The sequence below is a fragment of the Micropterus salmoides genome, unplaced genomic scaffold (assembly GCF_014851395.1).
Source record: "Micropterus salmoides isolate LMB-PRFRI ecotype aquatic unplaced genomic scaffold, ASM1485139v1 Ms_hic_scaffold_17, whole genome shotgun sequence".
NCBI lineage: Eukaryota > Metazoa > Chordata > Actinopteri > Centrarchiformes > Centrarchidae > Micropterus > Micropterus salmoides.
The window spans coordinates 11,190,397-11,204,496 of NW_024040817.1; the positions used below are offsets into that span (position 1 = coordinate 11,190,397).

At 39.2% G+C, this 14,100-nt stretch overlaps 1 long non-coding RNA gene across 2 annotated transcripts in view; it reads left to right on the forward strand.

The window, feature by feature from the left end:
• LOC119906721 overlaps positions 1 to 14,100 on the forward strand; it is a 68,997-nt gene that overhangs the window by 8,529 nt on the left and 46,368 nt on the right. Inside the window, exon 3 of one of the 2 annotated variants that reach the window (XR_005445013.1) lies at positions 5,839 to 6,296. The exons of the other annotated variant lie outside the window; for it this stretch is intronic. This is a non-coding gene — a long non-coding RNA (uncharacterized LOC119906721). Of the gene's footprint in view, positions 1 to 5,838; positions 6,297 to 14,100 lie in introns of those variants that run through there. 2 annotated transcript variants of the gene reach the window in all.

The window sequence follows — 14,100 nt, forward strand, 5'->3', positions numbered from 1 at the left end:
TACCCTCAGTTTTAAAAAGCATTTGTGACTTGTTATTTAACAACATTTCCATATTATGTTATGTTAATGCCATAATTAATTATCCAGTCATTCTGCCATTAAGTTTATCTCGCATTGTATTTCCTTTTGTAAATTGCTATGAACGATGCAAGCAGAAGTGTGCAGTCTTTGTTGTGATGCTTAAAGCTCGTGTAGACTACGCAACTTTCAGTGTCGGCAGATGGCCGTGCTGTTCACAATATACAACTTGCCGTCTTGTGACGGGTGTCTTGAATTCGTTGTGGCGTTCACACTACGTGACTGATCGATGACAGGGGTCACACACTACGCGAGCTGACAAGGACTCTGTCACAAGATGCTGGTCTCCAAACCATGTTTTGTCAAGAAGACACACATGAAATGGGAAATGAGCGATCCTGCACACGAAACAGCTGTTGTTTGTTATAAAGATACCAATTATAAAGACAAAAAATGTGGGTGAAAGAATGGATTACCACACGCAGGTAGCAGGGATTGTCTGAGCTACAGAGACAGCTGGAGGGGAGTAAAATGTGTTTTGTGGTGAAAAGTAGCTGCCTGCTCTCATTGGCTGGATGTGGATGTCGAGTCGGCCAACTCTTCCAGATATTTGGCATGCTAGATATCTAGCCGGTTTTGGCAATGTGTCTGGGAGTCGTTTTGATGTGTCGTTGAGTACTTCACACATAACGACTGCCAACGGCTGATCGTTCGCTGATTTACCCCGATCACAGCCCGAGCTCTCCGACCGGCAAATCGGGCTAAAAATCGTGTAGTGTGAAGTAGGCATTAGCTGAAAACACTGAACTCAGTAGACAAAAGATGCAAAAGTATCCCTGACAAATTTGATTGACTATTGGATGCCTGCAATAACACTGAGCCATTTTGACCTAAACAGCCGTAATCATTAAATTTGGCTTGTTTCATAACCACATTTTTGCTGCCAGTATGGCGTTCATTTGTCAGCTTCCAGCACGACAGGCCAAACTTTCATCCTGCTTTGTCAGAGAGAGAAAGAAGGAAAGCCAGCAGGCTCTCTTGGGTATTAACTAACCCCAGAGGGATGCATTCAATTCTGCTTCCTGCACTGCTGCGTCTTTGCAGGAGTCCACAAGCTAGAGGAAATCAGACTGGCACCTGGCCCGTTTAAAGGGATGCTCAGGAGGTCAAAGGATTTGTCTGGTTTTATATTGCTGTATATGTTTTTCATCTTATTTAGATGATGTTTTTTGCTTATTCTTGAACCATCACTCCACGTGAACACCACCTGCAGATATCCCGTCACTTAACGCCAGCTTTGAAAGCAGAGAAGAGATGTTACAAGCCCTCATACTCTGATGGGATGAGGATGAACTGCATTTTGAAATGGACAGATAGCAGACAGAGGTGGCTGTCCATGACATAATGCGTCAGTAAGGTGATACAGCCTCACCCCTGGCATGGGTTGACCCGTATGCGAGCAGTCTTAAACGCCACACCTCCTCCTGCTGCCTGTAAATATGGCAGCTTACACCGGCTCTCAGTGCATTAGTACAGGAATGTTCAGAATCTGTTTAGATCTGTTTACTAACTGGACAACTGGGATTGCACCTTTTCCTTTTTACACTGCATTTGTATTTTTTGTTCCCCTATCATTTTCCTAAATAACCCGGTTAATTGTTATGCCACAACGCCATACTGACATTTTGAGTCAAACGGAATTTGACATTTGGTGGAGAAAGCTGTAACGTTAAGGCGACAATGAGGGTATTCGTGACTGTACACTTTTCCTCATGATTCACCCCATATCTCGTCATGCTGAGGAGTTTTCACGCCTTTTGGATTAGACATATCAGATGGCATACCGGATACATGCGTCTCGACGAGGGCGTAGTCATGCTCTTATATTCTTGGAATCAGGTTGTTATCTGAAATGCCCCTACACAACCGATCCCAAACATACACAAATGGCGTTTGAATGCAGCGCCAGGAATGTATGGATGTTCTGTTTTTGTCCAAAATGACGTTTTGTTTGTGTGTCTAGGGTACTAAATGCTTGAGTTTTTTATCCTCTTATGAAGTATCTGTATCAAATTCTCCTTTTATGAAGTTATGGAGGTAGACAATCATTGGAGGTGATCTCTTATCTTAGATGGTGCTGAAATCTCTTTGACATTCCCGATCATATTGACTGTGACTGTTGAGTCAAGGGCTAAATGTATATTTATAATTTTACATGTAACTAATCGTAAGAATGAAATTAAGCGCGTGAGGCTGCAAGGGCCCAAAATGGTATAATGACACAGCATTGCACTTTGCAACATATCAAGTTACTTTACCTTGACTACACCAAAACAGTTGTGAGTTTGGGAGTTTTTATTTTACATTTCTTTACTTTCTTCACTGCTAAGACACTGAAGCCGCTGACTGTCTGATTTTAACATATTGTAAGCTCTTGCCGATTAAATTGATTATTTGAATATTACCACGAGGTAAATTAAAAAAAAATCAATTCACTCGTTTTTATCAAAACAGCACATCTAACTTATTTTTTTCTTCTAGTAGCTTCTTCATTGTTTGTTTACCTTTTTTTTAACACAGCCTTCCACGGGTAACCCCGTGTTTAACGTCACAACGCTATGAACTGTGGGTAATTTCCTCAGGCAGAGTCTGCAGACTTATGGAAAGTGTGCGTAAAGGGCTCAAAAAGTCAAACAAAGCTTCTGAGTCATACTTTTTACTTTTTGAGTTTTTGACTCATACATCAAAGTGTAGGACCATTCTTACAACCATGTCTTCAGTTTTACACTGACAGGCTCTGATGGACGACATTTCTGGCACGCATCCATCTTAGTTACAAGTATTATCGCCTTTACATACCTTCACTGTCAGCAATTAGACATTGAACCGAGGGGCTGTAAAATTGAATGGTATTATGTCAGAGGAACACAAAGATTTGAACACCAGGTTCCAGTCTGGGTATTTTAACATTTGACCTGTTGAAACGGATGAAACTGATGAATGTTTTCGGTGTTACAGTGATATATTTTTTATCCTGTGTGCTCTACTCCAAACTGAAATGAGCTAAGCGACACCGTTTATTGGCTCTAACATCACCAGCAAAGTCTTCTTTAAGCCTCTTCCCCTCAGCTCTGCACGCTCATAAAGCTTCACTCAAATATGTTGTGATCTTCTAACTGCTTTCCCTAACAGGCAGCATGTAAGGAATGCTGCCTAATATCACCGGCTGTCAGTCTTACTTAACGCGAGTCTCTCTGTAACACTGTGTTAAACCCTGTGATGTCATGGCGTGAGAGTCTGCAAAGAGAAACTGCCGGCACGCAATGTTATTAATAGAGCAGTGCGTGCATGCACGCAGCGAGAGGAGCAGACATTGCATGGAACAGATTTGTCCTATCAGAGCTCTCAAAGGTATTTCATTAGAGGTGCAGATGTGTGTTTAGAGATCAGTGCAGATTAAGAAGCGATTGTAGGAACTCATGACGGGATCTTCACTTGTTGCATTCAGTGAGCTGTAAGTGGGTGTTTAGTTTTTAAATATAACTCTTGTGCTGAGTTTGTTTCATGGTTTTAACTGAGCTTTAAATCACACAATCTTCAAAACGAGAGAAATTTGATCATCTCCCATTCCATGACAACTGAACTGCTCATGAAGATCATGTAATGTGACTGAAGGTCCCTAACCACTACTAAATTGTCAACTAAAATTAAATTGAATCATCAACAATTTATGTAATGCCATTTCAACAGGCTCATTCCCAATCATGACTGAAAGTTATTGTTAAGTTAATAGATATCTATTACCAGGGCTGGACGATTCATTGTAAAGTAATTGAAACCAAAATTTAGACCCTCTAACTGACGTAATTTTACCATTTTGTTGTTTTAATCCTATTAATATTTCCCCACTGTGCGTGTTCATGTACTTTCCACTTAAAAAAATAATACCGTGTGTGTATTCACAAGATTTCGCTCCATCCAGTCCTGCTCAGCTTCCAGACCGGAGTCTGAAGCACAGGGAGATGTTTGCTAGCGCTAACTGCCTTCACTTTCCAGCAGGTCAGACTATAATATTATCTACACACTCGCTATGCACTCACATTGCACTGCCCTTAAAAGACTCTGCTTTTCTTATAACAGCAACCACATGATATTAAACCTGCTGAGTAAAACGCTGTAAACACAACAATACTGGCATTATCACCTTTTTATAAAGTTACTGTGGCTAAACAGTGCATCTTTACATATCCAGCAGATACGAAGCAACATTAGTCCAATATTCATTCTCCTCTCAGCTCTGGTTTTGGCTCTTCAGCTGTTAAATGCTTCACTGTGTTCACCAGCTAGTTGTTAATGAGTCCGTCTGCTGTTTGGCTCTGAGCAGGTAATGTGCTGTGGGTTTTCACTGAAAACAGTGCTGATTGGTGCGGTGAGATTGAACCAAAAGTTGCGGGTGTAAAACAAAAACAATAAGCTGAAAGAAACTAAAATGCTAAGCTGTGGGGTAGTGCACAGTCAGGCGATAAACTTCTCTGTCAGTCAAGGTCATAATATTATGATCTCATTGTTAATGTAAAAATATTAATTTGAGCAGCTTTAAATGAAAGAGGTGATGATTTGTGATTGCTGTTAGATGCTTTATTGCTTTATTTATATTGCTTAAAGAAATCAGATTTTGGACATAACCTGTGAAAGAGATTTTATTCTCACTGAGGCACTTAAATATAGTTGTACACGGTATTTTGAGTCTTACACACTGCAGAAATTACACTCATACAGTCACATGTGAACTAGGGGTATGAGACGGTATCTGATAACAGCTGCTCATCAGGCGATCACCTTGATGAAGATGGCTCCACCAGATATTGTGAGCTTCAAGTTAAATATTGTCATTTAGAGATCTAAAACTCAAGTGGTAGCCTGCTGATTATCTATTTAGCTAAATGACTACCTTCATGTTTGGCACTTTGGCATTTGCTAATATAAAACAAATAAACAGCACAGACCCGGTCGGTCGGCCGATTAATCGGGCCGTTATCTGGCATTGTGAGATATTTGGCATTGGCCGATACCTGAACTCACTAGGCTTATATATCATCCTAAATGACAGCAAATCTAATCTAAAACCATTACTTTCTAGTCAGGCTGTGCGTCTATTGTCTGTTGTTTACAATTATGCTCTATCATGTATTTCGTTGTCGCAAATTCCACATTTTACCGTAATATTTTGGTGAGGGAACGGCGCTATGCACCGCAGTGAAGTTAGCTTTACGTTGGAATTCGACATCTATCAAACGATGTCGAACGAAGGTAACGTTAAATGTATTTTTCTATTTCATTAATTAATAATGATGCTGTGGTGTGGTGATAATGCAGTGATTATTGATTTTGATCAAAGTCTAACCTTCCTGGGAAAATTGCTCAGGTCCAAAGCACTTAGGATAAACATACATTTCAACTGATATCTGAGTTGGATGCACCACAAAGTATACATTCTTGCTTTGTGGTTGATAGATGATTTTAATAGATGAACTAATCACTATAGATTTAGACTTGACTTTGGATGAGTTGGACAACATTAGATTAAAATGTTGAGGACTGGGACTGAGCTTGTACTGAAACTTCAGTGACTCATTACAACATTTAGAGGGAGTGTTTTGTTGTATAAACCTATTCACTAATAGCAAAACATTTTTCTCACAGCTCCAATCCAAATGAGAAATACAGTAGCAGTCAGATCAAAGTCGGTATAAACTCAACCACAACATAACCTGTCTGCCAATCATAATAACCTGCTTTGCGTCCTTTTCCTTATTGCAGAATTCGTGATGAGGAGGAAAACGTGAGAGTGTTCCAGTCGAACCTGAATAACAAGCAAAGAGCAAAACACCAGCAGAGCCAGAGAGTGAGGGCGAGGGTGCAGGAAAGTGGTGGAAATGCTCATTGTTTTTAAGTGATAGAAAGAACTTCATGTTTCTTTGAGTCACCAAACTGTTGGGTCCCTCGGGCCCTCATTTATTTTTTTTGTGCCTAAATTCTTTGAAGGCTCTTGATTTGAATCCCTCCTTGCTGTCACTTCATCTGAGCACGGTAGCAGTTTTCATTGGTTGGGAACTCCTCATGAGGAGTGGTGAGAATGTGGCTTTGGCACGTATGCCAAAGTCCTTAGGGCATCCATAGTTCAGAGAGATTGAATTCTCTCCAACTTAAAGCTCAACTGAATTTGTTCATTATTAAAAAGACTCTCTTGAATCTCGTGAAGGAGAAATTAAATTAAAGCTGCCATAGTTTTGTGTTCTTTTATTCGCCGCAATTTTAATATTTAGGCCACAGTGCTCAACTTTAGCTGGAGTTCAGTTTTAATTGATGATTGAATTAACATAATTATTGACTGGCATTGTTTAGGACAAATAGACGCTTTTATGCAATCTCTTGATCGAGATATTTTGTGCCATTGTTTCCACTGGGTACCCAAAATGCTGCCACACAAACGATTTAGAAGGGGCGGAGGCTTCTTTTATGCTAATGTCACCCTCTCACTCCGTCATGCTGATATCGTGAGACAGCTTTTCACCTTGACGAGAAATACCATCATGTTTTAATATCGCAAGATCTCGTGGCAAACCCCTAATGCTCATTCACAATGTGTTTCATTAGTTTTTCCTGCAAAAAAATTGTTTGTAGAAACTAAAGTGACAATTTACTTTTTTATTGTTATTTCAAAGGAATTATTCGACATTTAGGAAATTAGGCTACTCTTATTTACTTACCATTCTTTCCAAGAAGCCTGACTCTCTGTTAAGTAAAAAATATGCCTTTCAACAGCTCCAAATCTCACTAATGTACATGTTGCATCTCATTTGTTTAATCTGTACACAAACTAAAATCTAAAACCTAAAGGTTTAAGTCTTATGGTTCACATCCTGTAATTTTTTTGGTGAACAGTGGCCGGATGCAGTGACTGTGGATCAAGGTTACTATCGAAACTAATGATATAATGAAAACTAGCTGAACTTAAAAAATTAAAATGAAGCTTTACAAAAAACAGTAACTGAAACTGTATTGTCTGTTTGCAAAACTAACCAAAATAAAGCATTTTCAAAAAAACGGACTAGCAAACCTTCTTTAAAAACTAATTAAAACAAAACTGAAATTGGAAACAAAAAGTCCTAAAATAAGAAATACCAAAATGAGAAGAAAAAAAAAAGAATGAAAAATGCGAAACTATAATAACCTTCAGCATGTTAATTAGTTTAGACACCTGGTAGGCGTACTGTGGAAGTTTAGACAGAGCCAGGCTAGCTGTTTCCCCCTGCTTCCAGTCTTTATGCTAAGCTAAGCTAATTGCCTCCTGGCTCAAGTTAATGCACAGACAAATTTCCTAAAACTACCGCTTTCAGGGAACTCATAGCACTTGGTTAAGATTACAGAATATATTGCTGTCTTGGTTAAATATTAAATCGGTCAACACTTGCTTGAAGCACAAGTCAGGACAGGTTGTTTTTTTCAATAAGTAACCAAAAACACAATCTTTTCCTGTTTCCTCAGACAGATTGGGGTATGTACTGTATTTCTAGGCAATTTTATTTGTTTATTTATTTTATTTGATTTTTCACAGATTTAGTTTTGGTCTAGTGAACACAATTACTGGATTTACAAATAACTTATGTTGCAATGAACAGTCTGGACTGGGATCATGGATCAATTGATAGTGTAATCAAAACAATAATTTACTTTAACTGACTTTTGTGCAGTACAAGAACATAAATTATGCCAAGACTGGGAAAAAATGTGAATATAATCCAGAGAGCTATTACATTTCCTTCAAAATATATTTAGCAAACTGTTTAGAACCATATAATTGTAATTTCTAGGAGACAGAGTTGTTTATCTCCACAATTTTAGCATTTAGGCCACAAATCTTAAACTCAGCTGAAATTATACTTTAATGTATGTTTACCTTCCAATTTCAGCAATTTCCAGATATACCTGCTGTCTCCTCCTTTTCTGTTTGTGTTAGTTTTGTGCAGCATGAGGAAGCTTTTATGTAAGAGCTGGTATCTATATTTAAAACGATTAATCTGAGGGTGTGATGATTACGAGGCCTTTAAACGCAAGTCGGTGCAAGCCACAGGTTTGTTTATGACAAGTATGTCCTTCGAAGGAACATTCATTTTACTTCTCCTAATCACAGAGTGTGATGTCTACATCCAGCTCTGCAGTTTGTTGACATGAGAGCACCCATCACATACCAACATGTAATTTATAATGAACAAGATGTTAAATAAACGCCAGACCTTGTTTTACCACAAAAAAGGGTCTTTATGATAATTGCGTAACAGTGGAAGGCCCTTTCCTCAGGCCTCCCCTCCTTGCTGATGATAAAACCTGATAAGCATGTTTGTTTTTGAAATACTGGTCAGTATTTTCATAATATTTTTACTCTGAGAGACCAACAGTCAAGACATTTGACATTAAGTGGGAGTCGTTCTGGATTCTGGTCCAAAACAGTGGACACAGCCAAACCAGCATGGTGTATTAAATCCTTTCACCTTTACATTCATAATGCTTCCTGTTTAAGTTTATGGTTTGCAAGGGCGTAAAGGCAAGAAGAGGATTTAAAGCGAACAGCATTCCAGAGTTTGTTGTTATTTTATGTTTTCCATTACATCAGAGCTGTCTGAAGGACATAAAGGGGAGAAAATCGCTGTCAATTAGTGAGATGAATGAGTCTCGTCAACATGTCATCATTAGTCCTGGCATTGTCTGTTACTGAATAAGAAGTGGTTTTATGATGCACACAGGACGGTGCTAAAGGTTGGCGTTTTGATGTGTCATGTACAGAACATGTTGGCTTTGTCCTCTCAGATTCCAGCTGTATTTTGTCTTGAATAGCTGAATATTATCGGCATCATTCATTACTGGAACTTTTTAATGAGGCAGCTTGAACTGCCTCAGGTCTTCAGTCTTCATTCAGCGTGGCCCTTATCTGCAGCGCTGCAGGAGCCACTCTGTGGTTCCTGTTATTGCGATCCCGCGTTGTGCAGGCAGATACTTGCACCCACTTGGGCTGCGGCCGGGCTCTCGCTTTTCCACTGCCTGACAATTCAGATTGTATAAACCTCCATGGCAAAAAATAAGGATTGTTTGTTATTACAATGCCAGTCTACAGCGGCTTGAGCATGCGTTGTTTTGACTCTGAGAACAATCAACTGTTGCAATAAAAGAGCCTCCCTCCCTCCCTGCTCACCTCCTCCCCTCTAAGCCCCTTCCCTTCACTGTTTATTTACAGCAAGGATTCCTCTAAAAATGTCAGCGTCTGCTCCATATTCTTTACTTTTACTGGAATGGGAAACACCTCTACCTTTTATAATTCTTGGAATAAAACAAAGAAAGCCTTTCCTGGTGTGTTGACAGCTGTCGTCAGTAGGTCTCAGTATATCTGATAATAGTTTAAAGGTGTGTCATGTAAGACTGGAATGAAGGCATCATAAAACTGTTAGGAAAAGGTACAAGACTGTGTACATAACAATTATTTAAATGAGTGAAGGAACTACTCATCCCATGAACCATTGCAAATGATACCTTTTCCAAAGACTTCCAACCAAGCTGCTTCAAAACTGACCAGTGCAATGAACTATATCACAACATGGCTTGACAGATCATGTCTTACGTTTGTAAAACGGTTAGCATGTTCTTTTCAAAGCGACCATGTAGCACTCCAGACGCAGTCATAGTATCAGGTCAAAATTTGCAAGTTGTGACTGAATACAAGTATCTGGGTGTCTGGATTGATTCGAATCTCTGTTTTAGAACTCACGTAAAGTAATTTGATTTGTTAGGGAATCACTCAGCTTTGAAACTGCTATGATATATATGAATGCCATGATTATCCCGCATTTTACATATTGTTTGACAAGCTGGGCACAGGCTAACAAATCCACAATGAAGTCACTCGAAAGTCTTTATAAACATACTATCAAAGTTTTAGTTCAGAAACCTAATAGTTTTCACACCTGTCAAATCTTAAATACCCATAGACTTCTGAGTTGGGAAAACTTGATCACTTATAGTAACCTTTGTCTAGTTTATAAGATATTGCATAGCACTGCCCCACCTCCACTGAAGAGGTTTGTTATGCAAAGAGCAGGCACATTGTATCATTCCCATAGTCAGTCAGCGTTCTCTGTAACAGCATCTAAACAATGGAATCTATTGCCAATGCTGATAAGAGAAGCAAATACTTGTCGTTCTTTTACTGGTCAGCTTAAGAACTGGCTAATTGATAATCAGATATGTGCACATTAGACTACTGACTGCCTATTGAGATTTGTTGCTTGTTTGCAGATTGTCTTTTGTCAGTCTTTTTAATCTCTCATTATGTTTTGCCTATGTTGTGTGCTGATATGTTGTTTGTTACTTATTGTTGTGTGTTGTATCTGTCTTATTACTCTTATATTGTATATATTGTTATTACTTGTGGACTGTAATAAGTCATTTTATGTAATTTTAAATCTTCATTTTAGGTTGCCTTCATAATAACTGGCCAGGGACAACAGATGAAAATTAGCCTGTTGAGCTAACTCTGGCTCATTTACAGTTATTTTACTGTTAGTTTGTGTTGTCATCGACATGCTACAGTGCCTTGTTCCTGACTGCAATCAGTGTCCCTACACTGCACTCCAGTGCATGTGGATCTCTAGTAATCTTCACCCCTTAGGACACTGTTCATGTCAGAGAGGGAAATCATGGCTGCTCTGTGGTAAATGTAATGTAAACGATCACACCACCAAAAAAAACAGGCTTCTTAAAACAAGGTTGATATCTTACAGGCTTGAAGCTTCTACAGGAGCATATACTATCTTATCACAATCTCGTAGGTAGTGGTGAGTCTAATGTTTATGAAATTATGGCTCATTTTCAAAATCCCCATACAGAACACAAATGGGATTTTTACTACTGTAACCTTACTGTTGAGCTACATTCCCTCACAGATTATGTGAAGTTTACTATGACAACTGTGGCAGGTTTACCATGAATATTCATGGTGATTTTACTGGATCCATGATTTCAAGTAAACAACAGCATCATGAAGGTTTGAATTTATTGCAAGACTGTTGAATTAGACTGCATTCGCTTAAGCTAGGTGTACCTAATAAATTGGCAACCTGAGTTTATATCAAAAAGTGCTTCAGAACTGAAGAGACAAGAAACATCTACACTAATCTAGAGCCAGTCTGGTTTATTTAACATAAGGGCTGCAGCTAACAATGATTTTAGTAATCTAGGCTTCTATAGATTATCCCCCCTGTTATCCCCTGTATGTGCTTTCTGATCAGATGCCGTCGTGCTGATGCGGTACGCCACATAAGTTTTGCTGGTGGTCGGACTGTAACATTACAGAGTTGTTGTTTTCTTTTAGCATGAAATAATCCCATACTTTTGGACATTTTCATCTTCATCTCTCTCTATTCTCTCTCTCTTCCTCCACATTGCAAACAGCGTCATTATAGTCACATCGCGTTCACACAGCGTACGCACAGTGTGCGACAGTAATAGAGGTCCGTGCGAAACAGTGTGCTATATAGTTATATGGATTAAATAGTAATCAAATTAATCGATTTAATCGATGAATCGTTTCAGCCCTATTTAACATTTCTAGATAATTGGTGGAAGCTCTTATAATCATCATTTGCACCTAGCTTAAATAATCATTCAGTGTGTGTGGATGTTTGAGAAAATAGGCTGATAGGACTTCAGTGGTTGTTAACTGCTTAACCGCTGGGGTGCACGGTAAGAAAACATTTATACAATCACCTCACAATGTACTGTACCTTTAAAAACTAGCCAGCTCTTGTGGTTAGCAGCACTTAATCTTAGGAAAGTCTGGAGTGAACAACAGGAAGCTGAGCTGCATGTTTATGGAACAGGTAGCTTACAGATGATTACGTAGCTTTTTGTGTTGCAAGATAAAACACAAAAGCTGTGTTAAATTAAATCGCTCTACAGACAAAGTGTCTGAAATGGAAAACTACTCAGTGATGGATACTGTGGAAGCTTTTCAGCCTTCCTCTCCAGACTTTCCATCCTTTTGTCATGAAACGTGTGTGTGTGTGTGTGTGTGTGTGTGTGTGTGTGTTTTTGAGTGTTTTTGAGTGTTTGAGTGGTGTTGTAGGTGGACAGTGGGTGGTGGAAAGGTGGGAGTCTCTCCTTTCAAAAGGTCTGAGAACAAAACAGGAAACTGTCCCCTTGTTTTGGCTTGTGGTCGCTACAAGTATTTGGAATTTCGAGGAGGTGAATTCACGTGTTATGCTCACGTCTGCGCTCAGGTCAGAGCATGCACACACAAACACACACACTTTCACACACAGCGGAGGGAATGTCTGGCATGCCTCAATAAGCAGAGACACGAAGACTGCGGACCCCCCCGTGGATGTTATGAGGAGCGATCGTTCAATAGACTAAATACTCGCTGAGATGGTTCGACGACCTTGGTCGAATCTGGACTCATGTTCAATGTGGGTTAAAGTGCTGTCGATGCTTGTGTCTTCAGGATTTTGGCTAACAAGTTCCACAAGCATCATGACCTCTTTTATGTCCTGTAAACTTGACATATACAGGGGTTTTATCTGTCATGTTTTTAAAAAAATCTAATCGCTTTTGAAATTACACAAAAACGAAGATTGCAATCGAAGCGTTGCTTCTTGGAAACTATCTTATCACCTCAAACCAGCACAATAGATAACAAGAAAGAGGCACTTGGTCTGAGCTCTATTGTTGTTTTGAAAGAAATCATGCTGCTGTTTACATTGTTTTGAGTTAGATGAGGCTTTCCTGCACTTCTCGGGCATCATATTGTTTCTGCATTGTTGGCGTCCTTGTGCAGTTTGTGGTAATGAGGGACTTTCTACTACTGGAGTTAGCTGGCATCCTCCACACCTTGACAACAGAGCTACTAAACAAAGTGACACCTATTCTTCTCTATACATGCGAAGAAACCTCCCCGGCAGATGCCTTCCTGTAGCTGTCAGTTTTTCACTTGTACCCTCCTGATAAACAACGTCTGAAGAGATGCCTCTCGTGATATTAAAGCTTTTTAAAGCTTCCTATGATTGTGTGAAACAATTCGGCTACGTCAAGGTCAAAGCTACAAAGAGGAAAAAGGGGTTTGGAATGTAATTGATACATTGATTGTTTCAATTCAAGTAAACCCCATCAATCAAACTTTTTCTTTTCTCTTTCACAATATTCAAACTGCAAAGTTCTTCCATTAGAAAGTCTCACTGTATGTGACCTGGCTACTGTGACATTGTGGACATATTATAAAGAGGACAAACAAACCTTCCAGTTGGACCCCTTCTCACACAACTGAACCCAAACAAATGTGCTGAAGTCTGGCTTGTGCCTTCTTTTGGACTCCATTAGGGCTGCAACTGATGATTATTTTCATTATCAATGAATATGACAATTTATTCTTTAGGCAAGGCAAGTTTATTTGTATAGCACATTTCAACAATGAGGTAATTCAAAGTGCTTTAGATCAGTTGATCTAAACGTCCAACTTTACAGAGAAAACCAGAAAATATTCTCATTGAAGAAGCGGAAGCAATTTAATTTTCTACCTTTTTGAAATAAAACTATTGAATGAAATAAAGTTGTGAAAAAAATCACATCTTTGTGTTTTATTTTTATCTTGGACAAACCAGCCGTCTGAAAGAGTGATTGAAAGTGGAAAAGAAAGACTACATTTCCTTTGTTCCTGTGAAGCCAACATTTCTCTCATTACACTCAGTGTTTTTTGTTTACAGATAGATGTTGTCACTCAGGTTCAATAGCATGGACCTTTGACACTGCAGAAGTACTTCCAGGTGGGGCCTCTCTGGTCTCGCCCCGGCACTGAGCAGAGACCTCCTGCAGCCACACACAGATATTCCAACCCTAAACAAACAGTGATCTGACCTCTTAGAAATGTTGCATGATCTCTGTGAAGCTGCGAGCTCGGTCATGTAAAGACCAACGTACCTGACAAAATCAAAAAATGCTGTGAAAGACGGTGATCATTCACCTTTTTTTGTTGGATTT